Genomic DNA, 12,294 nt, shown 5'->3' on the forward strand with positions numbered 1-12,294 from the left:
AGTCTAGCAAATTTCTGTTGCTGCCCTGATGGATGCGAAAATGTATCTCCTTGTATTTTTAACTGGCCACCTGAAGACTCTTTAACATCTCTCTTTTTTCTTTTTTTTTTCTTTGCTTTTCTTAATGGGCCTTACTACCTATGTGACTATCCCTAAACAGCACATTTAGTTTTGACTGCTTTTTGCCTTTGTATAAATGAAATCATACTGTATATGTTCTTCTGCAACTTGCTTTTCTCTCAACATTGTTTTTGAGTCATTTGTGTAGATGGTGTAGCTATGGTTCATTTATTTTCTGTATAATTCATTGTATGAATATACCACAATTTACTAATTCATTAAATCGTTGATGGGCCCTGAGTTGTTCCAGTTTTTTCTACTACAAATAATTTGCTCTAACATTCTTCAGGTATGCTCATGTCCAACTTAGGTAATATGAAACTGTTTCCCAAAGTGGTTGCATCAGTCTGTACCCCCACCAACTCTGGATAAAAATTATTGTTCTGTCCCCTTAACAGCACATCCTGTTATCAATTTTTATTTTTTGCCAACCCGGCAAGTATGAAATGATCTCTCATTGTGGTTTTAATTTGGATGTCTGTGACTAATGAGGTTGAGCACTTATTCATATGCTATTTATTTATAGGAATCCTATATGCTATCCTTTCTCTGTAAAAGTTCCATTCATGTCTTGCCCACTTAAAAATAGATGATTTGTTTTTCCTTTTCAATTAATAGGAATTCTTTGCATATTCTGGATACATACCAATCATATGTGTTGCAGATATCTTCTCCAGGTTTATGGTTTATGAATTTCTCCTGTATTGTCTTCCCAAAGTTTTATGATTCAAATATGTGTGTGGTTGGTATGAGGTAGGAATTCTGTTTCATTTTTTTCCCCTATGAATAAGCAGCTGTCCCAGTGCCACTTAGTGCATCCTTTCCCCAGGGGCCTACAGTGCCGTCTCTGTCACAGATTAAATGTCCATAAATACATGGTTGTTTCTGCACTCTGTATTTTAATGCATTGATCTATGCCAACTGTACCCTGTTGAAATGACTAAAGCTTTACAGTAAATAGTAAACCTTTTAATTTTTTTATTTTTTCTTAGGTAAGCTCCATGCCCAATGTGGGGCTTGAACTCATGACCCTGAGATCAAGAGTGGCATGCTCTACCAACTAAGCCAGCCAGGAGCCCCTAAAGCTTTCTAGTAAACCTTGATATCTGGTAGGGGAAGGCCCCCTCCCCCGCCCCCGCCACCATGTTCTTCAAGAGTATACAATTTATGGGGTGCCTGGGTGGCTCAGTTGGTTAAGCGTCTGCCTTCGGCTCAGGTCATGAACTCAGGGTCCTGGGATCAAGTCCCACATCAGGCTCCTTGGGAGCCTGCTTCTCCCTCTGCCTGCCACTCCCCCTGCTTGTGCTCTCCTCTTTCTCTCTCTGACAAAGAAAATCTAAAAAAAGAGAGTATACAAATGGTAAACAGTGATATACACAGAACTTAAGTATTATACAGATGAATTTTGACAAATACATACATCCATGTAACCTATACCCCAGCAAGATGAGAGAATATGTACGAGGATAATTTTTTTTTAAAGTTTACACGGAATGGATGTATCACACAGGTTTTTCCATTTTTTCACTATTAGAACTGCGATGAGTTGTTCATTCACGCAGAGTTCTCTATGTATTTTGGATCATTTCCTTGAGGGGAAAAAATCCTAGAATTTGGAGTAACTTGATCAAAGGACATAAGCATTTTTTTTTAAGATTTTATTTATTCATTTGAAAGAGCGCACAAGCAGGGGCAGCAGCAGAGGACGAGGGAAAGAGAGAAGCAGGCTCCTGGCTGAGCAGGACCCCAGGATCACGACCAGAGCAGAAGGCAAATGCTTAACCGACTGAGCCACCCAGGTGCCCCCGAACATAAGCATTTTTAAGGCTCCTCCTGATTTTATTGCCATAGCTTCTAAAAATTATCTGTGGTGTCTGAGTTTATGTTACTGCATGTTTACCAGCATCTATATTATCCTTGTTTTTGTTTTTGTTTTTTGCTAATTTAGTAGGTAAATATGATACATTGTTGAAATGTACATTTCTGCACCATTGGAAGAAAATGTTCCTGCTCCAGAATGAACCTAGCAAGAACATCCCACTAAAACCTGACCACAGTCTATCTGATTCTGTGCTTATATAGCACAGATACTTTATTTTCCAGTTTGTTTCTTCAGAAGTGATTTCCATCCCCCTTTCACTGTCATCCTTCTCTGGTGGAGAGTACTTCCACCTGGCCCATTGCCTGTCAAGCCTCAAACTTCCTTGTCTACGCTCCTGCTGTGAACCTTGGGGAGGCACATCCTCTTTCTGAGCCTCATTTTCCTCTACTCTAAAATGGGAATAAGAATAATAATATCACTTTAGGGCCCCTGGGTGGCTCAGTTGGTTAAGCAACTGCCTTCAGCTCAGGTCATGATCCTGGAGTCCCGGGATCGAGTCCCGCATTGGACTCCCTGCTGAGCAGGGAGTCTGCTTCTCCCTCGGACCCTCCCCCCTCTCATGCTCTCTCTCTATCTCATTGTCTCTCTCAAATAAATAAATAAAATCTTAAAAAATTTTAAAAAAAAGAATAATAATATCACTTTAGAGGTTAGTGCTAATCAAAAAGTACTTTACCTTCACATGGATACAGCACTTTACAGGTTACAAAGCACTTTTAAGTCCATTTTCTTACTTTGGAAAATTAATAAATTTTTCTGTTAAACAGATACATTACATGTAATGTAAAAAATACAGAAAAGTATAAAAAAGAAAAACTAATTCAGAGAGATGACTTCAGAGATTATGACTATTACCATTTTGATAAATTTCCTTCTGGTCTCTTCTCATTACATATATATGCTTTCTATATCTGAGATATTGTATAGACTGTCTTATGCCTCTTTTTTTTTAAGATTTTATTTATTCATTCGACAGAAAGATAGAGAGAGAGCACAAACAGGGGGAGCCGCAAGCAGAGGGAGAGGGAGAAGCAGGCTCCCCGCTGAGCAGGGAGCCCGACCAGGGCACTCGATCCCAGGACCCTGGATCACGACCTGAGCCAAAGGCAGACGCTTAACCGACTGAGCCATCCAGGTTCCCCTATACGTCCTTTTTTTATATACCTAAAATTATCATGTGAGCTAGCTTCATAATGCTCTCAGTTTATGCCTGGTTGGATTCAAAGTGCTTCGTAAATAGTAGCTCATTTAATCCTCATAATATTAAGTAGGTTTTCCTCATATTGCAAATGAGGAAACTGGCACAGAAAGGTTAAGTAATTCCCCTATAGTTACACAGTTAATAAGTAAACTAGAATTTCAACACAGGTGGTCAGACTCCAAAATTTGTTCCTAACTCCTATATTAAGCAGTTTCTCTTATTACAGAAATTCCAGTCTATGGATGTATCACAATTTATGTAGCCAAACATCTCTTGTTTCAGTTTCCCTGAAATAACATGTCCCACCTTTGATACACTGTGGCTTCAGATAAACAGAAATAGAACTGCTTGCTTAAGGAATATCAATATTTGTCAAAGTCCTTTTTTAAAAAAAATATTTTGGGGGGAGAGTGTGGGAAGGAGGGGCAGAGGGAGAGGGAGAGAATCTCAAACGGACTCCCCACTGAGTGCAGAGCCCAGATACAGGGCTCTATCTCACAACCCAGAGATCATGACCTGAGCCAAAACAAAGACTTGGTCACTTAACTGACTGAGCCACTCAGGAGCTCCAATATTTGTCAAAGTCTTGATCCAATTTGCCAAATTACCCTCCAGAAATTTGGTTCCTATTCTTGATACTCTCCAAAATTGGGTATAATTATATTTCAAGTATTTTCTAATTTATTGGATGAAAAAAACTTGGCCACTCTCCAACCATAAGCATTATCCTTTTTTAATAAACTTTTTATTTTGAGATAATTGAAGATTCACATGCAGGTGTAAGAAATAATACAAAGTGATCCCATGGTCCCTTTACCCTGTTTCCCCTAATGATGACATCTTGTAAAACGGCTCAATATCACTACCGGGTTATTGACATTGATACAGTCAAGATACAAAACATTTCCATCACCACAAGAATCCCTCATGTTGCAAACCATAGGAGAATCTTAGGAAACAAACAGGGTTGCTGGAGGGGAGGGAGGTGGGGGATGGGGTAACTGGGTGATAGACATTGGGGAGGGTATGTGTTGTAATGAGCACTGGGTATTATATAAGACTGATGAATCACACACCTGTACCACTGAAACAAATAATGTATTATATGTTAATTAATTGAATTTAAATTAAAAAAAGAATAACAAGTTTGTAACATCAAATCTCAGTTTAGTAGGGATACTTGTTAGATCTTGAAATAAATGTGTCATTTAAAATAAAAAAAGGGGGGCTCCTGGGAGGCTCAGCTGTTGGGCGTCTGCTTTTGCCTCAGGGCATGATCTCAGGGTCCTGGGATCAAGGCTTGCATCGGGCTCCCTGTTCGGCCGGAAGCCGGCTTCTCCCTCTCCCACTCCCCCTGCTTGTGTTCCCTCTCTCACTGTGTCTCTCTCTGTCAAATAAATAAAATCTTAAAAAAAAAAAATCCCTCATGTTGCCCTTTTATAGCCACACCCACTTCTCTCCTGCTTCTATTCCCCCAACCACTAATCTATAGTCCATCTCTATAATTTTGTCATTTCAAGAATGCTATATAGGGTGCTTGAGTGGCTCAGTTGGTTAAGCATCTGCCTTCAGCTCAGGTCATGATCTCAGGGTCCTCAGATTGAGTCCCGAATCCGGCTCTCTGCTCAGCGGGGAGTCTGCTTCTCCCACTCATTCTCCCTCTGTACGCATGCGCTCTCTCTCTCTCTCCCCCCCTCCCTCTCAAATAAATGAATAAAATCTTTAAAGAGAAAAGAATGTTATATAAATGGAATCCTACACTATGTAACCTATTTGGATGGCTTTTCCCACTCAGCATAATTCTTTGGAGATTCATCCAGGTTGCTGCATTTATCAAAGTTCATTCCTTTTTATGGCTGAATACCGTTCCTTCGTATGGATGCACTAATTGGTTTAACCAGTCACCTGCTGAAAGACATCTGGATTGTTTCCACTTTTTGACTATTATAAATAAAGTTGCTATGACTATCCATGTACAGGTATTTATGTGAATGTAAGTTTTAATTTTTCGGGGATAAATGCTGAGAAGTAGAATTGTTGGGGGCACCTGGCTGGCTCCGTCAGTGGAGCGTGCAACTCTTGATCTTGGGGCTGTAAGTTCAAGGCCCATATTGGATGTGGAGAATGCTTAAAATCTCTTTTTTAAAAAGTGAAATTGCTGGGTTGTATGGTAATTGCATGTTTAATTTTATTATAAGAATAAACTGCCAAACTGTTTTCCAGAGGGGCTGTACCATTGTGCTATGTGCCCACCAGCAAAGTATGAGTGATTTTTTTTTCAGATTTTATTTATTTGAGAGAGAGAGAGAGAGTGCACACATGAGTGGGGGAAGCAGCAGAGGGAGAGGAAGAAGCAGACTCCCCACTGAGCAGGGAGCCCGATGCGGGGCTCGATCCCAGGACCCTGAGATCATGACCTGAGCTGAAGGCAGACGCTTAACCAACTGAGCCCCCCAGGCGCCCCTAAGTTCCCTCTTCTATTCCCGCAATTGATCCGTGTGTCTGTCCCTCTGCCAGTACTACAATCTTGATTTCTGTACTATACAATTAGGTTTGAGATCAGGTAAACTGATTCCTCTGACTTTACTCTTTTTCAAAATTGTTTTAGTTATTCTAATTTCTTTGTCTTTCAACATAAATTTTAGAATAATCCTGTCCATGTCTAAAAAATTCTTCCAGGGATGTTGATAGGAATCGCATTAAACTGTATATGGATTTGAGGAGAACTGACATCTTTACTATGTTGATTCTTACAATCCATGAACATGGTATGTTTCCCCATGTATTTGGATCTTCTTTGATTTCCTTTACTAGCATCTTGTAACTTTAAGCATACAAGTCCTGTACCTGTGGTGTTAGATTTACACCTAGGTATTTCTTTCTTCTTTTTCTCCCGCTTATCTCCTCCTCTTCCTGAATGATACAGCATTTTAAAATTTTGGTGGCCATGTGTTCGTTGCTAATATATAGAAGTACAATTGATTTTGTGTTTCTTTTGTATCTTATGGATAAAAGATTACCCTTGCTGAGCTCACATGTCGTAGACATTTTGTGTTTTGTTTTGTTTTTTGTAGATTCTTTGGAATTTTCTGTGTAGCCAATCTTGTCACCTGCAAATAGGGACAGTTTTATTATTTCTTTCTGATCTGTATGCCTTTTATTTCCTTTTCTTGCATTGTTGTACTGACTAGAACTTCCAGCACTGTGTTGAATAAGAATGGTAAGAACGGACATCCTTGCTTTGTTCTGAATTTAGGCAGAAAGCATTCAATTCAATCTTTCCCCATTAAGTATGTTAGCCACAGATTTTTTTTGTAGATGCTCTTTATCAAGTTGGGAAAGTTCCCCTCTTTTCCTATTTCTGTTTTTTTTTTAAATCATGAACAGGGGTGCCTGGGTGGCTCAGATGGTTGGGCGTCTGCCTTCGGCTCAGGTCATGATCCTGGGGTCCTAGGATTGAGTCCCGCATTGGGCTCCCTGCTCCTTGGGAGCCTGCTTCTCCCTCCCCCTCTCTCTCTCTTTCTCTCTCTGTCTCTCATGAATAAATAAATAAAATCTTAAAAAAATAAATAAATCATGAACAGATGATGAATTCTGTCTTGTGCTTTTTCTGATATTAATTGATATCATGAGATTTTTCTTCTTTAAATTGTTAATATGGTAGGTTATGTTCATGGGTAAAAAAACATTTGCACGCTTGGAATAAGCCCCATTGATCTTGAAAGAATTATATAGTATATAATTCTTTACAATTATTGCTGAATTATATTTGCTAATACTTTGTTAAGATTTAATAAAAAAAGAATTTTGCATCTGTATTCATGAAGGATGATGGGCTGTAGTTTTTTTTCTTCATACTCTCTGGTTTTGGTACCAAGGTAATACAGCTTCATAAAACGAATTGAAGGGTCTCATGAGTGGCCCAGTCGCTTAAGCATCCCATTCTTGATTTCAGCTCAGGTCATGATCTCAGGGTCATGAGATTGAGCCCCATGTTGGGCTCCATGCTAGGCAGGGAACCTACCTGGGATTCTCTCTCTCCCTCTCCCTCTGCCCCTCCCTCCACTCGTGTGCTCACATGCGCATCTGCGCGCGCTCTCTCTCTCTCTAAAAAAAAAAGAATTGGGAAGTATTCCTTTCTCTTCTATTCTCTGGAAGAGATTGTGTAGAATTGGTGATAATTCTTTAAAACTTTGGTAGAATTCTCCAATGAAATCATCTGGGTCTGAAAATTCCTTCCTTGAGAGTTTTTAAATTATGAATTTAATTTCCTTAATAGTACAGGGCTCTTCGAATTACCTATTTCACATTGTCATTTGTGTTTTTTGAGGAGTGAGCCATCTTGTTGAAGTTGAATTTGTGGGTGTAGAGTTATTTGTAGTATTCCCTTATTATGCTCTTAATGTCTGTGTGGTCTATAGTGATATCCCTATTTCATTCCTGATACTGGTAATTTGTGTCTTTTCTCTCTTTTTTCTTGTCTGTCTTTCTAGAGTTTTGTCAATTTTATCAATCTTTTCAAAGAATTGGCGGTGGGTTTCATTGAATTTCCCTATTTTTCTGTTTTCAACTCATTTCTGATCTTTATTATTTCCTTTCTCTTTTTTAAAAAAGATTTTATTTATTCATTTGAGAGAGAGAGCACAAGCAGGGGGAGCAGCAGAGGGAGAGGGAGAAGCATGCTCCCCACTGAGCAGGGACCCTGATGTGGGACTCGATCCCAGGACCCCGAGATCATGACCTGAGTGTAAGGCAGTGGCTTAATTGACTGAGCCACCCAGGTGCCCCTGTTTCCTTCTTTCAGCTTGCTTTGATTTATTTTGCTCTGTTTTTTTATGTTCTTAACGTGGGAGCTTAGATGATTGACTTGAGACTTTTCTTCTTTTCTAATATATGCATTTAGTGCTATGAATTTCCCTCTCAGCACTGCTTTGGCACAAATTTTAATATGTTATGCTTTTATTTTCATTATTATTCATAATTTCCCTTGAGACTTCCTCTTTGACATAAGGACTATTTCAAAGCCTGTTATTTAGTTTCCAAGTGTTTGGAAATCTTTCCATTATCTTTCTATTATTGATTTCTAAGTTTGACTCCATTGTGATCAGAGAACACATTCTGTAGGATTTCAATTATTTTAAATTTGTTAAGATTTGTTTTTTTTTGTGACTGAGGATGGGGTCAATCATGGTATGTGTTCTTTGGGCACTAGAAGCAAACGTGTGTTCTGTGGTTAGGTGCACTATTCTGTCTGTGTCAAGTAGATACTGTAGTTGGTGATATTGTTGAGGTCTTCTGTGTCCTTGCTGATTTTCTGTCCACTTGTTCTGTCCAACAATCAATTGTTGAGAGGTATATTAAAATCTCCTAACTGTAATTATGGATTTGTCTACTTCTTTCAGTTCTATCAGTTTTGTTTCACATATTTTACAGCTCTGTTGTTTTGTGCATATGCACTTAGAATTGCTTTGTCATCTTGGTGGATTGACCCTTTCATCATTACATAGTAGGAAAAAATATATATTAAAAAAAAATCAGAGAGAGGGGATTCTTTATTAGTGGCACCTGGGGGTGGAAACTAGGCTCCTATGGTTTATGGGGGAGTGATCAAATTTCTTTTTACATTTACTATCAGATTGATAAAAATTAAAATGTATGATAACAGTTGGTTATCTGTTGGTGAGGCTGTGGGGAAGCAGGCCCCTCATACATGGTACATTGACCCAACTTTCATGGGCAACATCCCAGGAACAAGATTACAAACTCATGTGCCCTTTGATCAAACAGTTCTGCTTCTTAGGAATTTATCCCAAAGACATAAGCACATGTGAGCAAAATGACAGTAAGAGCAAAAAATTGGAAACAGTCGAAATGCCCTTCAGTAGACTTGTTAAATAAATATGGTACAGTCCAAACGGTGGATTACTGAGGTGCTGCCGCCACTTCTTAAAAAGGAAGGTGTTTATCTATTGATATGGAATATTCAGTCATCAAGATAAAATGTTAAGTGAAGAAAAAAGAAAGCACCCAGGACAGTGTGTCTGGTATGTCATTATTTGTTTAAAAGGGAAAAAAAAAAAACACAAACAAGTATTTGCCGAGATAAGTAAAAAAAAAAAAAAAAAAAATCAGGCTGAATACACAAGCGCTTCCTGGAGGGTCCCCCACTCATGCCCACTGTGCTCAAGGCCACAGTGGACAAAAATTGTCAGACTGGCCTTCTCCGAGCCAGGCGCCAGCCTAGGACTCCAGGGAGGCTGTGAGGCACCCTAAATAATAGGCAGAGACAGGCCAGGCCCTATAGCCAGCCACATTGTCTGCCCTTTGAACCTGCCCTTTGGGTGTTTGATTTTGCAGACACTTAGGTCTTCAACTTGGAAAGGGGAGAGGGGTGGAGATGGAAGGAGGCCTCCCATTGGCCAAAGGGCCCTCTGGATTGCCCAAGCTCCAGGGACCAGCACTTAGACTCTGAATTATTTGGGAGGCTGCCAGATGGGGGACTGCAGTCCAGATCCTGAGGATGCCCATCAATGGGGATGAGATGGAATAATGCAGTTCTGGGGAGACCCCTCCCACTGTTCCATGCCTATCAGGGTGTCTCCCCACCTCCCCAACTCCTTCCACAACCCTCCTTCCAGGCCCTCTCAGATTTGTACGCGACCCTTGGGTGGGCCTTGATGTCACTGCTGGGCGTTGGGTACAGAGGTGGGGGATTTTTTGGAGAGCTTGGAACAGGACTCCCCCAGACCCCCTCAATCTTTTTTTTTAAAAGATTTTATTTATTTATTTGAGAGAGAATGAAGGAGAGAGAGAGCACATGAGGGGGGGAGGGTCCGAAGGAGAAGCAGACTCCCCGCCGAGCAGGGAGCCCGATGCGGGACTCGATCCTGGAACTCCGGGATCATGACCTGAGCCGAAGGCAGTCGCTTAACCAACTGAGCCACCCAGGCGCCCCCCCCCCCCCAATCTTCTTGTCCTAGACTGTTGACTGCATCAGGGGTGGTGAGGGGGCCTATGAGAGTCCCAGGAGCCAACTGTGCCCACCTGCAGACGGGTTATTTCCCTTGGAGGAGCCCTCAGACTCAAATATGGGGGTGTGCGCAACTATGTATCATTATGTCAAAATCATCTGATTATGTGTCTGACTGTCTCACGCTTCTAGGAGGGTCAGGAATGTGTCTGGTTTTGCCTACTCCTGTATTCCCATTGTCCAGCTGAGTGCCTGGCATGCAGAAGGCACCCAATACTTGTGGAATGAATTAATGCTCTCCGACGTAGACCAGGAACCCACCTTGTGGGGTCTCTTGGCTTCAGCCCACAGACCTGGCTATCCTTGGGGTGGGGGTCAGGAACTCTGCAAATCCAGGTCTCTAATGTCCCCGGCTGAAGCTGGAGCCTTCCCCTGAGGGGGCTGGATGTTTTCTTGGGTTAAGAGATGTTTTCTTACTCAGACATCAAGAAAACATTTCTTGACCCAAGAAAACATCCAGCCATCAAGAAGAATGCAAACTTGCCATTTGCAATGACATGGATGGAACTAGAGGGTATTGTACTAAGCAAAATAAGTCAGTAAGAGAAAGATAAAAACCATATGATTTCACTCATATGTGGAATTTAAGAAACAAGACAGATGAACATAGGGGAAGGGAAGGAAAAATAAAATAAGATGAGCACAGAGTGGGAGGCGAACCATAAGAAACTCAACTATGGGAAACAAACTGAGGCTTGCTGGAAGGGAGGTGGGGGATGAGGTAAGCAGCTGATGGTCATTAAGGAGGGCACTTGAAGTAATGAGCACTGGTGATGTATGCAACTCATAACTCACCGGATTCTACCTCTGAAACTAATAATACATGTTGATTAAATTGAACTTAAACAAAAAATTTAAAGAAAATGTTTTCTTGACTTGAAAATGACAAATTTTTTTCTTGATGAAAAAAACTTTTTTTAAATGTCTTCTTGACTCTAGCATACTAGAATCTGGGCTTCCACGATTCTTTTATTTTTTTTTCTTCAAGATTTTATTTATTTATTTATTTGCCAGAGAGAGAGAGAGAGAGCACAAGCAGGGGGAGCAGCAGAGGCAGAGGGAGAGGGAGAAGGGAGAAGCAGGCTCCCCGCTGAGCAATCGAGCCCAATGCGGGACTTGATCCCAGGACCCTGAGATCATGACCTGAGCCAAAGGCAGATGCTTAACCGACTGAGCCACGGAGGTGTCCCCCACAATCCTTTTATTCCAGCATTGCCTAGTCCAGGGACCCTAGGAATCCAGTGGTCTGCGATGTTGCCACTCCCTCTCATTTCTCAGATGAGTCCTTCCCTCATGAAGAGATAGACATTGTCTAAATAATCACACAGGGGAATGCAAAATGAATACGGTTTGCTCTGAGAACTTGTAACAGGGGTGCCTGGCCCAGTCTGGCTGTCCTAAAGCGAGATCTGAGGAAGGAGGAGTCCAGCAGACAAAGGGGGTTGCGGAGAGGCAGCTAATGCTAGGGAGCTGTAGAAATCCTCTCCGCAGGGCTATCCCTTTGCGGCTCAGTTTGCTCAGTTTGCTCAGTTTGCTGGTAGTCCTGACCTATGAGGTCAGCGACTAGTTGGGGGAAAGCCAACCTTTACCCCATACTTCCAGTAGAGGGCACCCTGCTCCTACGTTTGGCTTCTGCCTACCCCAGTCCTGTGAGCTCGTAAACCTCCTAGCTGCCCTGGGAGGCAAAATACAGTTTATTGCTCCTTGTAGAAGAAACTGAGGCTCAGAGAATTTTGACGGATATGGCTAGTAGTCTGTTGACATATTTTGAGGGTTTTTAGCCCATGGAAGCATCCACTCTGGGTGTTGATAGTGACATTCTGTATAATAATACTGGCTGACATTTATTAACTACTTCCTATGCTCCCCCCTATAGGTTAGCTGCTGCGATTATACCTACTTTACAGATGAAAAAACTGAGGCTTATAGTGGTCACCTGGCCCAAAGTTAGAAGCACTGATGACATCTGACTCTTGGACCCCTGCTGGTAAGTACTGTGCTATTCTGTTTTCCCATCATGCTCTTCCTGATAAACCCCCGCCCCCGCCCCCAACCACACAC

Source organism: Zalophus californianus, chromosome 8, assembly GCF_009762305.2.
Source record: "Zalophus californianus isolate mZalCal1 chromosome 8, mZalCal1.pri.v2, whole genome shotgun sequence".
NCBI lineage: Eukaryota > Metazoa > Chordata > Mammalia > Carnivora > Otariidae > Zalophus > Zalophus californianus.